The sequence below is a fragment of the Bos mutus genome, chromosome 22, assembly GCF_027580195.1.
Source record: "Bos mutus isolate GX-2022 chromosome 22, NWIPB_WYAK_1.1, whole genome shotgun sequence".
Classification (NCBI taxonomy): Eukaryota; Metazoa; Chordata; class Mammalia; order Artiodactyla; family Bovidae; genus Bos; species Bos mutus.
This window is the reverse complement of record NC_091638.1, coordinates 34,404,496-34,416,186: the sequence shown is the minus strand read 5'-3', so window position 1 is coordinate 34,416,186 and position 11,691 is coordinate 34,404,496.

The window sequence follows — 11,691 nt, the reverse complement described above, 5'->3', positions numbered from 1 at the left end:
ATATCTCATAACTCATACTGTAGAAAAAAATAATTCCTATGTATTGAACAATATTGGGGGGTATACCCATGAAATATATACTAGTTGAGAATCACAAATTATTCCAATCCTAGGCCCAAAATTAAATTATCATGTATTCTGTGGTATTACAATATAAAGTGAATGAGGAGATCTTAATAGCTATTTAAATATAGCAGTTTAAAAATATACTTTTACTTGGATCTGTGTTGACCATATTTTCTTTTCTAATTTAGTCTTTATTCTCCCAACATAGAACATTATTTAAAAGAACAGTATGCTTTACTAAGTTTTCACTTAGTGGAGATTGCAAATTTGCATTGCAAATTAAGTCAAGACCCCTAACAAAGGACTATATATAAAAATGAATTTATATCTTTTTGACTTGAACACATTCATCTACTAAGCAAAATCTACTCCAGTTTCGATTGATACAGCATTTCTGAGTAACTTTATTTTTTACTATATCAGTAACCCTTATTTACTATAGCAAATTAGTAAATAGAGTTAAGTCAGGTTTTCTCAGTCTCAGCCCTATTAATTTGGGCAGGATGATTTTTCCTTGTGGAAGGCTGTCCTGTGTGTGAGGATATTTAGCTGTATTTTCAGAGCTACTAGAAGTGAGCTGCATTTTCCCAGTTGTAACAAACAAAGTCTCAGATATTGCCAGATACCTTTGGGGGAGAAAAACTGTCCCCAGTTGAGAACCAATAAATTAAATTAAAATAAAACAAAATTAATTTATATCCTTACCATAAATTTTCTATGCACACAGATACAAACATATGAACAAATTCTTTAAAATATTATCTCATATATTGTTACTGTTCTTCTGCAGCATATATTATGAGCACTTTTTAAATTAAACTATAGTTGATTTGCAACATTATATGAGCTTAAGGTGTATGAAATAGATTCAATACTTTTATAGATTATAATCCATTTAAAGTTATCATACTAATTACATTCCCTATGCTGTACATTACATTTGTATACCTTATTTATTTTACAAACAGTAATTTGCTTATACATTTTGTATATTAACCCCTATCAGACATGTGAGAAGGCAATGGCAACCCACTCCAGTACTCTTGCCTGGAAAATCCCATGGGTGGAGGAGCCTGGTAGGCTGAAGTCCATGGGGTCACGAAGAGTCCAAGACGACTGAGCGACTTCACTTTCACTTTTCACTTTCATGCATTGGAGAAGGAAATGGCAACCCACTCCAGTGTTCTTGCCTGGAGAATCCCAGGGATAGGGGAGCCTGGTGGGCTGCTGTCTATGGGGTCGCACAGAGTCGGACACAACTGAAGTGATAAGGAAAGGAAAATCAGACGTATTGTTTGCAAATGTTTTCTCCCATTCCATAGGTTGTCTTTTTCCTTGCTGGTGGTTATTTTTTTGATCATGGTATGGAATCAATTTTGTACATCATTGAATTAACTTGCTAATATTTTGTTGATCATTTTTGTATTTATATTAATCCCAGTTATTACTCTGTAATTTTCTTTTTTTGTCTTTTGTCTGGTTTTGGCATCAGGGTAATGGTGGCCAGATTGAATGAATCTGGGAGTCTTCCTTCCTCTTCAGTTTTTTGGAATAGTTTGATAAGGACAGGTATTAGCTCTTCTTTATGTGTTTGGCAGATTTCCTCTGTGAAGCCATCTGGTCCTGAACTTTGTTGAGAATTTTTTGATTATTGATTCAATTTCAATTGCAGTGATACTTGGGTCATTGAACTGAACAGTTGCAGTGATAGGTCTCTTCAGATTATCTACTTCTTCTTGATTTAGTTTTAGAAAATTGTATGTTTCTAGGAATTTATCCATGCTTTCTAGATTGTCCAGTTTGTTGGTATATAACTGTTTGCGGTATTCTCTTATGATTGCTTATATCTCTGAAATATCAGTTGTTAATTTCTCTTCTTTCATTTTTTTGTGTTTGTGTCTGTATACTTGGGTCATCTTTTTTTTTCCCTAATGATCTTGGCTGAAGGTTCCTCAATTTTGATTATCTTTTCAAAAAACCAGTTTTTGGTTTCATTGATCTTTTCAGCTAGCTTTTTATTTGGCGGGGGTGGGGGGTGGGGGTGGGGGTGGGGGTGGTTTCCATTTTATTTCTTTACTCTGATCTTAATTTTTTCCTTTTTCTTACTTTGTGCTTTGTTTGTTCTTCTTTATCTAATTCTGTTAGAAAATAGGTTGTTTGAGAATTTTTTGTTCTTTTTTTCTTGAGGTATGCCTGTATCACTATTAACTTCCAAGAACTGCTTTTGCTATGTCCCGCAGACTTTTGGATGGTTATGTTTTTATTTGCATTTGTCTTGCGAAGAGTTGACTCATTGGAAAAGACCCTGATGCTGGGAGGGATTGGGGGCAGGAGAAGGGGACGACAGAGGATGAGATGGCTGGATGGCATCACTGACTCAATGGACATGAGTTTGAGTGAATTCCGGGAGTTGGTGATGGACAGGGAGGCCTGGTGCGCTGTGATTCATGGGGTTGCAAAGAGTCGGACACGACTGAGCAACTGAACTGACTGACTGACTGAGATATATTCTGATTTCCTTTTTCAGTTCCTCACTGACCCAGGATTTTTTAATTAGCACGCTATTTAGTCTACGTGTGTTTGTCTTTATCTTTATTTCTGTAATTGATTTCTCATTTCATACCTTGATGGTCAGAAATGATATAATGTCTTTCCTCTTAAATTTGTTGAAATTTCTTTTATAGCCTAGAAAATGAACTATCCTGGAGAACATACCATGTGCACTTTAAAAGAATGTGTATTCTGATGCTTTTGGATGAAATGTCCTGTAGGTATCTATTATGTCCAACTACTATAATGTGTATCAGGAACACTTTTTCACAAATAAGCCCGTATCTACTTCATCATTCTTAATGGTTGCATAGTATTCCACCAGTTGGAAACTATATAGTTTATTTGCTCAATTACCTGTACTTAGATTTTGAAGTTATTCCTAATATTTTCACAGACAGTAACATGACAAAAGTGCTCACTTAGTTGGCTAAGATATTTTTGGGTGACATTTTCTTTCCCTAAGAATTTTACAGATTTTGTTTCATGTCTTTTGATATTAAAAGTTGGTTATAAAGAGAAATATAAGTCCAGTATGATTGCTTTTCTCTTGTATATTCTCATTTGCATGTTTAGGCAGTGAAAGATTCTCTGCTCTCAAAGTTGAGAAATTTGGGCTTTAAAATTAAATTTTTGTTACTGATATTTCCTGGAGTATACTGTTCTTTTCATGGTTGAGGCACAATTCTACATTCTTTTCAATGAGATTTTCTTCTATCAATATCTTTAAATTAACCTTCATTTTCAGTTGCTGGTATCCCTTTTTCACTGCCACCAATTTTCCTTATATTGTATTATTCCTGGCTTTGTTATCTTTTCCTAAGTGCTTTAATTTCTTTATTTTCCCCTTTGCATTCATTGTGAATCATACAATCCTTCATTTAAGTATCATACAATCCTTCATTTAAGTCAGTGTTTCAGCTTTTCTCTCCTTTAGTATTTTTTCTTTCAGTATCTTTAATGATACAAATAACCCACATTTACTATAGTTATGTTAACAAATGCAGCTAAATGAGGGCTTTTCAACTTTGACTCTAACGACATTTGGGCTGGAAAACTCCTCATTGTGAGTGTGGGGTCTCCTGTGCACTGTAATATACTTAAGACTTATTGAACTTTGTGACTTATTTATTAGTTCTTGAATAGTGTTGTTCTGGTCCTCTCTTGGTGTCCGTAGCTTCTTTTTCTCTGTATGTCATTATGAGCATGTTTTTGTTTATTAACTGAATATTCTTCTTAGGGTCTTCCATATAATGAAGCTCTATCAAGAATTTGTTTTCTCTATCTTGAGTAATATGTTTTATGTTTTTCCAGAAGAGGTCAGTTGTCAGTTATAATAGGACATATGTTCTTCATTTTCTTGCTCATGATTGACACAGTTGATCTCTTTGTTATTGTCTTTGTTATGAAACAGTATGTGCCAATCCTCTTTGAGTCACTGTCCACCTTATCACAGTTCAGCTGCCTACCTGTCTGAGACCTACAAGGTGATATTCAACTCCTTTCCTCAGTCTGTGTGCCAGTGGTGAAAATTCTAGGGGAGCAGATGGAAACTGTTCCACTGGGCCAGTGTCATCTTGATGTAATTAGTAGTGTGTGCAGTTACCATTCATGTTTCCTCAGTGATGGTGAGGAAAAATATTCTTTGGCATCAAATCATTCCTGCTTTTAGCACAGAGCTTCCAGCCATTGCTTCAGTCAGATCAAGCCAGTTTTCCCTCTTTCTGATTCACCTGTTGCCACAGAGCAGTCATTTCCAAACTCTGAAGAGGTAAAATTATGAGCATTAAGAAATATTTTTATATTTGACATTTTCAGTTTTACTGAGATACAACTGAATGCAGCACTGTGTAAATTTAAGGTGTACAGCATAATGATTTTAGTAACATGCATCATGAATGATTACTGTAAGGAATTTAGTGAATATTTATCATCTCATATAGATACAAAGGAAATAGAAAAAATAGTGCTTTCTTGTGATGAAAACCTTTGAATTCACTCTTTAACAAGTTTCATGTATAACATACACCATGATTAATTATACTAGTTATGTTGTATGTTATATACTACATTCCTAATATTTATCTTGTGACTGGAAGTTTGTACCTTTTGACTATTGTCATCCAATTCCTCCTACTTCTAACCCTTGCCTCTAATAACCACAAATCTAATGTCTTTTTCTATGAATTTGTTTTAATGGTTTTGAATTACAACACTATGTTAAATTCCTGGTACACAACATTGTGATTCCATATTTCTAAACATTTCAAAATGAGTATGATGATAAATCTAGGTGTCATCTGTCACCAAATGATGATATTACTTAATTATTGACTATATTCATCACATATTTTATTTCATACCTCAGTTCAGTTCAGTTGCTCGGTCGTGTCTGACTCTTTGTCACCCCATGAATCATAGCAAGCCAGGCCTCCCTGTCCATCATCAACTCCCGGAGTTCACTCAAACTCGTGTCCATCGAGTCGGTGATGCCATCCAGCCATCTCATCCTCTGTTGTCCCCTTCTCCTCTTGCCCCCAATCCCTCCCAGCCTATGACTCATTTTTTAACTTAAAGTTTGTACCTCTTAATCTCCCTCACTTGCTGCTCTCTTCCAATCACCCCATCCCTCTGGCAATCAAGTGTATCTATGACGTTATATTTGTTTTGTTTAGATTCCACATATAAATTATACAGTATTTGTCTTACTTTGCTTGACTTATTTCAATGAGCACAATACTGTCTAGGTCCATCCATGTTGTTGCAAATGGCAGTATTTCATTCTTTTAGTGGCTGAGTACTATTCCATTGTGTGTATATAACATCTTTATCTGTTCATCTATTGATGTGCACGTATGCTGCTTCTATATCTTGGCTACTGTAAATAATGCTGCATTGAATATAAGGGTGCATATATCTTTTTAATTTAGTGTTTAAAAATATCCAGTATATGCTCTAGGAGTGTGGGCTGTGTAGGCCCTTCTGTTATGATAGGGTTGACTACTATGGGCACTCTGATAGGTGTGGCTGGTCCTGACCCAGTGGGCTGCCAACTCCAGCCTAGTGTGAATGTTGCTGGCTACTGGTGGATGATGCTGGGTTATGGAATGGCTGGCTGCATGACTCAGAAGTCCCAGTCCTGGTGCTGTCCTGCTAGTGAGTGGAGCCCGGTCTTAGAGTGGCTGTCTGCAGATCTGTGGATCCTGGAGGTAGTGTTGGCCTGATAGTGGGCAGAACTGGGGCCCAGGAGTTCCAAGTTTGATGACAGCCCTTTCATGAGTGGGCTGGGTTGTGATCTAATTGGCTACAGTGCTGCAGGGATCCTGAAGTTGATGTCATGCCAGTGGGGTTGGAGCTGCGACCCCACACGACTAGCTGCTTATCTTGGGGAAGCTCCAGTTGACTGGATAGTGAGGGATATCAGATCTCAGGGCTAATAAGCCAGAGGGAGTACTCCAAAATGCAACTCACACAGCATCAGTGTTCCCATGGTAGAATGAGCTCCTCAAAATGGCAATGCCCAGCATTTATGTCCTCAGGATGAGTCCCAGTTGCCTCCTCCCTCTCCAGGAATATCCAAGATCAGCTAGTGCATCTGACCTGGCTCAACCAAATTATTGCTTCCTGTTCTGGGTCTAGAAGACTGTGAGATTCTGGGTGCAAACTTAAAGAGCAGAATCTGTTTCCTATAGTCCTCTAGCTCTCCTGAAAGTAAATTAAGTCCCACTGGTCTTCAAAGCAAGGTGTTCTGGGGGCTCTTCTGGTATAGAATTCCTGGGGTGGGGAGCCTAATGTGGGGCTTGGACCCACTGTTACTTAGGGAGAATCTCTACAGTTGTGATTATCCTCCTGTTTGGGAGTTACTTACCTGAGGTGTGGGTTTTGACCAAGACTCCGCCCCTCCTACCCAACTCACTGTGGTTATTTCTTTATATCTTTAGTTGTGAAGGATTTTTTCTGCTAGTCTTCAGGTTGTTCTTATCAATAGTTGCTCTTTAAATAGTTACAATTCAGGTGGGAGGAGGTGAGCTCAGGTTATTCCTACTCCATCATGCTGGCCACTTGCCCCTTAACTATGAACATTTTTACGGCCGTTGAGCCTTACTAAAAAACTGCCCTCCAGAAAGGTTTTACTGATTACAAAACAATTGCACATGAAAGGGGTGTATCTACCTCCCTATATTCTTGCCAACCTTGTTTATTTGCTTGTTAATATAATTGGACTTTTGTAAAAAAAAAATTAAAACTATAAAATGCAATTTAATGTATTTCAAATGTATTCAATTTATTATTTTCTTTTTGAAATTCACATGCAATATCTGAAAGCTTATAAATGTCATGTACACACAAACTACAATATTCTAAAAACTTAACAGAAATGTAAAGGATTCTTATTAATGTGTAAAAAGGCATCTTTAAAAGGCAATTATTAAAGCAACTATATAAAACTGGGGGCAATTTATAAAATAGACTTAAATGTTTAAGACAAAGTGTTGAAGGTAGGAAAAAATGACTTTTAAAGTAAAGGATGAAATGTTTTTCAGAAAGTAATAGCTGTTTCTTTGAAATCCAGAAAGAAAGGTTACTAACTATTCTTCCCATGAACACATGTACAAAATGATCACTGTCTCAAAGGTCACCTGATTGTGTCCATGAGATAATATAAATGAAGAGCAGGAAATAAAACCCAACTTATGCCTTTATTAACACATGCAACTCCTAATACAAGTCCTCCTACCTATCTATGCATCTATCCATCCTGAATCTAGAATAGCTTTATTGAGAATTCATATAGTATAAAATTTATCACTGAAAAGTATACAGTTTATTGGTATTCAGTATATTCAAGTTGTGTAACCACCATAACTATCTCATTTCACAACATTTTTGCCATCCCAAATGAAAACCCATTAGGAGTCACTCCCCATTCTCCTCTCCTCTCTAGTTCTGGCAAACACTAATCTACATGCTATTTCTTTACATTTATGTACTGTGGACATTTTCTAAAAGTGGGATCACATGATATGTGGCCTTTGTGACTGTATTCCTTCATTTGGTTTAATGGAGGTTCATTAAATTTTTTGAGGTTTCCAGTTCATCCATACTGTAGCATTCCTGTACTTCATTCTTTTTATTGATGAATATGGATATACACCATTTCATTTATCCAGTCATAAGCTGATAGACATTTGGGTTGTTAGCACTCTCTGGAAAAACTTTCTGCAAATAGTTTAAGTTATTTTATTTTAATATATTCAACTTGTCTTTGTTTGTAGATTATACTCAATACAAAGTCAAAAATTATTTTTTTGAGGAAAAATAATTACAAGGATTTAGAGTACATGAATATTCAACATTAAAATATAACTTAAACTCCAAATAAGAACCTCCAAATCTTGTAGTCCATACAAGTCTCTGTCTGATCTCTGAGAACAGATCTCTAAATGACTGCTAGATAATGATTCTATTTCATTTCTTTCTCCTCTAGCTAGAAAAGGGCTAAAAGGGCTCCCAGTTAAAAAAAAAAAAAAAAATGCCTCCACATACTTCCTGTGCACATAATGGAAGAACAAGAAAAAAATGTATTTTCTCACAGTTAACATATAAAATCTAATTAATTTTGGATTTGTGGAATTTGGCATAATGTACCTGAGAACTGCTGCTGGCCTATTTTGAATATCAAGACATGAGACAAGAGTTATGGATCTAAATTGTCCAGAAGAATAATGATACATTTAACTAAATTTTCTCCTACTGCTATGGTAACACTGTCTCAGCTTTTACCTCTTCTATCCCTCTGCCTGTTGTCTTGCTTTGTCATCATTCTGTGTATTAGAGAAGGCAGTGTATTAACAAGAAAGCACTTGGAATTAAGTCCCAGAAAGTGGCCCCTATCTTAGACTTTACTATGTGGGTATGGAAACGTGCCATTCCCATTATAATATATACAACCTGTCCAACTGCAGAGGACAATCTTTCAGCTTTTAAATTTTCCTTCCCAGGGCAGGGGGTACACTAAAGGGCAAAACACTCAAGTATTCAGCTTGCTAAATATCTTTGCCTCCAACATTCTTTCCAATTATCCATCACCATCAGCAGCAAAACTGTACTGAATTTAGGCTCCGACAGATTTAAACAAAAAGGCACTAGTTTTGGACTCAGAAGATCAGAGTTGAATTCTCACCGGTCAAATATTAATTCTGTGTTCTTGGTCATATTATACCTTCCCTGAGATATATATCACCTGTAAAACATTTCCTCTGTAATAGAGGAATGAAAGATTCACAGAGATGCTAAGAAGATTAATTAAGGCAACATTTGTAAAGTTTCTGGAACACAGTAAGCACTCAATCAATGTGAGATCCTCTGACGTCAAAGTAATGCATAAAAACCCACTAGATTTAGACTGAAGGGCTATGCTGTCCAAAATGGTAGCTACCAGCAACAAGTGGCTAAATTTTTTTTTTTGCCATATGGCATGTGGGATTTTAGTTCCCGATCAGGGAAACAACCACCACCCCCTGCATTGGAAGCATGGAGTCTTAACCACTGGAAGGCTAGGGAAGTTTCAGGTGTCTACTAAGACTATTATCGAAATTAAGTAATCTTTAAAATTAAGTTTTCAGTGCTTAATAGCCTCATGTGGCTAGTAGCCATATACTGGCTAGCACCAATACTTACCATAACCATCATCACAGAAGTTCTACTGAACAATGATGCACTAGAAGTGATAGAACTCAATGAAAACCAGAAGCCTAAATTCTTGCCACTAACTCTGTAACTTTAGCAGAGCAACTTTATCTCACTATGCTACTGTTCCTCAAGATAAAATGTAATAATGCCTTTACAGCAACATTGCAGAGATCAGGTGCACTGAAATAATTTTTCTTTGCTTTCTTACTATCTTCCCAGGACCCCAAAATTAAATTACGCACAAAAATTAGCAAGGACCATTTTGAGTATGACTCAATAGGTACAGTTCTTTGGGAGTTCAAAATTCATAGCCATGATTTGATGTTATTCCAACACACCTGTAAGTAGTTAAGAATAGTGTATTTCAGAAGCACACCTAGCTATGTGCAGACACTTCTTGGGGTGATGGAAAGAAACAAAGTAACATAGTTAAAAAGGTGTTCATTGGCAAATGTCCTTTTGTAGACAAATCAATTTTCATTGGGTTTAAAATGCAAAGGTCAGAGATCCTATTTTCTATTTATTTGTTTCATTTTAATGCCTAAATCTGTCTTTCCCAGATTTAGAAACAATAATCTGGGCTGTCATTGTGAGGATAATATTGTAATTTTTTTTTTTTAATACAGAGAAGGGGTTAACAAACTTTTTCTGTAAAGGTCCAGAGTAAATGATCTAGGGCCATGAATTTTCTATCATAGTTACTTAATTCTGCTGGTGTTGCATGAAAACCACCACAAAATGTAAATAAATGTTGTGTCAATAAAACTATATAGTCTGTCAGGCCTACATTTGCCAACTTCATATGTAGAAGGACACGGAAGAACATAGCTTTTCCTGCTCTTCTTCACAGTATTTTTTACCATGATTATATGACTTTTTTTCCTTTATTTGAACATACACTGTATCCTACAAATAATCAGTTTTAAATGTTTAATTCGGAAATGTCAAAACATTTTTTCTTCTCATTTTTATTAAGACATTGAATATAAATTATATAATTCTTTAGGACAATACCTTTATTTTCATACTGATAGCAAACTGAGAAGGATGGTCATAGTATATAAACTGTAAAATAACAAATTCAATGATTCACAGATCTAATATGGTCATTCAAAGTTTCCTACCTATTTTACTATTTCATGAGTTGAATTAAATCTTAAATAGAAAACCAAAATTGAGCTAAGAGCCTCAATGCCATTACTTCTTAAGTTCCCATTACTGTTCTAGACAAATAAATCAAGGTCAAATATTTAGATGACTCAAGCAGCATCTATTAAAAAAACCTGGTAACTTGTATGCATAGGTTAAGAATGGACTGCCAAGAAATGATGAGAAATTAATAAAATAAAATCATGATATTTCAGAGTTGGAAGAGTCCTTATAGAACAACTTGTTCAACATCATTGCTCTATGGATGATGAGTGTGGTAATCTTTTTTTTTTCCTTTCCAGGAAACACTTTCTTCTTATTAGATCCCCAGGTTTCTTATGGAATTACCCCTTCCTTCTCTTACTCTTAGCTCTGGTAGTTTGAATGAGGGTGGTCTTGTTATCAGGCCAACAAGTGGGGATTTAACCCAGAGAGGACTCATCAGAGCCCTGTAAACTCTTGACCAGAGGACTGGTTCAGAGGTAAGTTTCTGACCTAAAATCATCATCTAAATTCTGAGATATTTCTTAGAATTGCCAGGAGAGAACCAACCTTCCTTCCTTCCTTCCCTTTTCCTTCTCCCTCCCTCCTCCCTTCCCTTCCTTTCATCCTTTACTCTTTCTTGCCCCCTGCCCCATTCTTTCTTTCTTACAGATGCAAACTTCTGAGAATATCTACCTGGGATGGCCAGCAGCCATTTTGCCACCTTGTGGAAATGGCCCATCTGAGAATGAAACCAATACAGACTAGCATCTCTGAGATGCGGAGTTCACATTCTGAGGCTCTGAGTTTCTGGATCTAGCCTTAACTGTAGCTGAAAATGTCTGCCTTTTGTAATTACAAGAACAAAACCATCCTCCCCCTCTCAACCTTTTTTCTTAAGCTTGAGTTGGTTTTTTGCCACTGCAAAAGAGCTTATACAAATACAAGAGGTTGTTCAACCCAAAGAAGTGAATGTTGGTAAGTGGAAAGGTCAGGACTTCAATCCCCTCTAAATTTGATGCTAGTTCTACGAGACTGACAGGATAGACTAGCAAACCCATTAAAATCTTACATGCAAAGCAGTTTGGGTAAAAAGTGTATATTACTCTTTAAGCTTCTTTGAGTACTGTATTTAGACTCTCACTTCCTTTCATAGATATTCTTGTTTAGGATAGGGCCATGTATAACAAATACTGATCAGATTTAAAGGAAATTATTTTTCACCCTTACATATAGTACAGCTGAAGACTT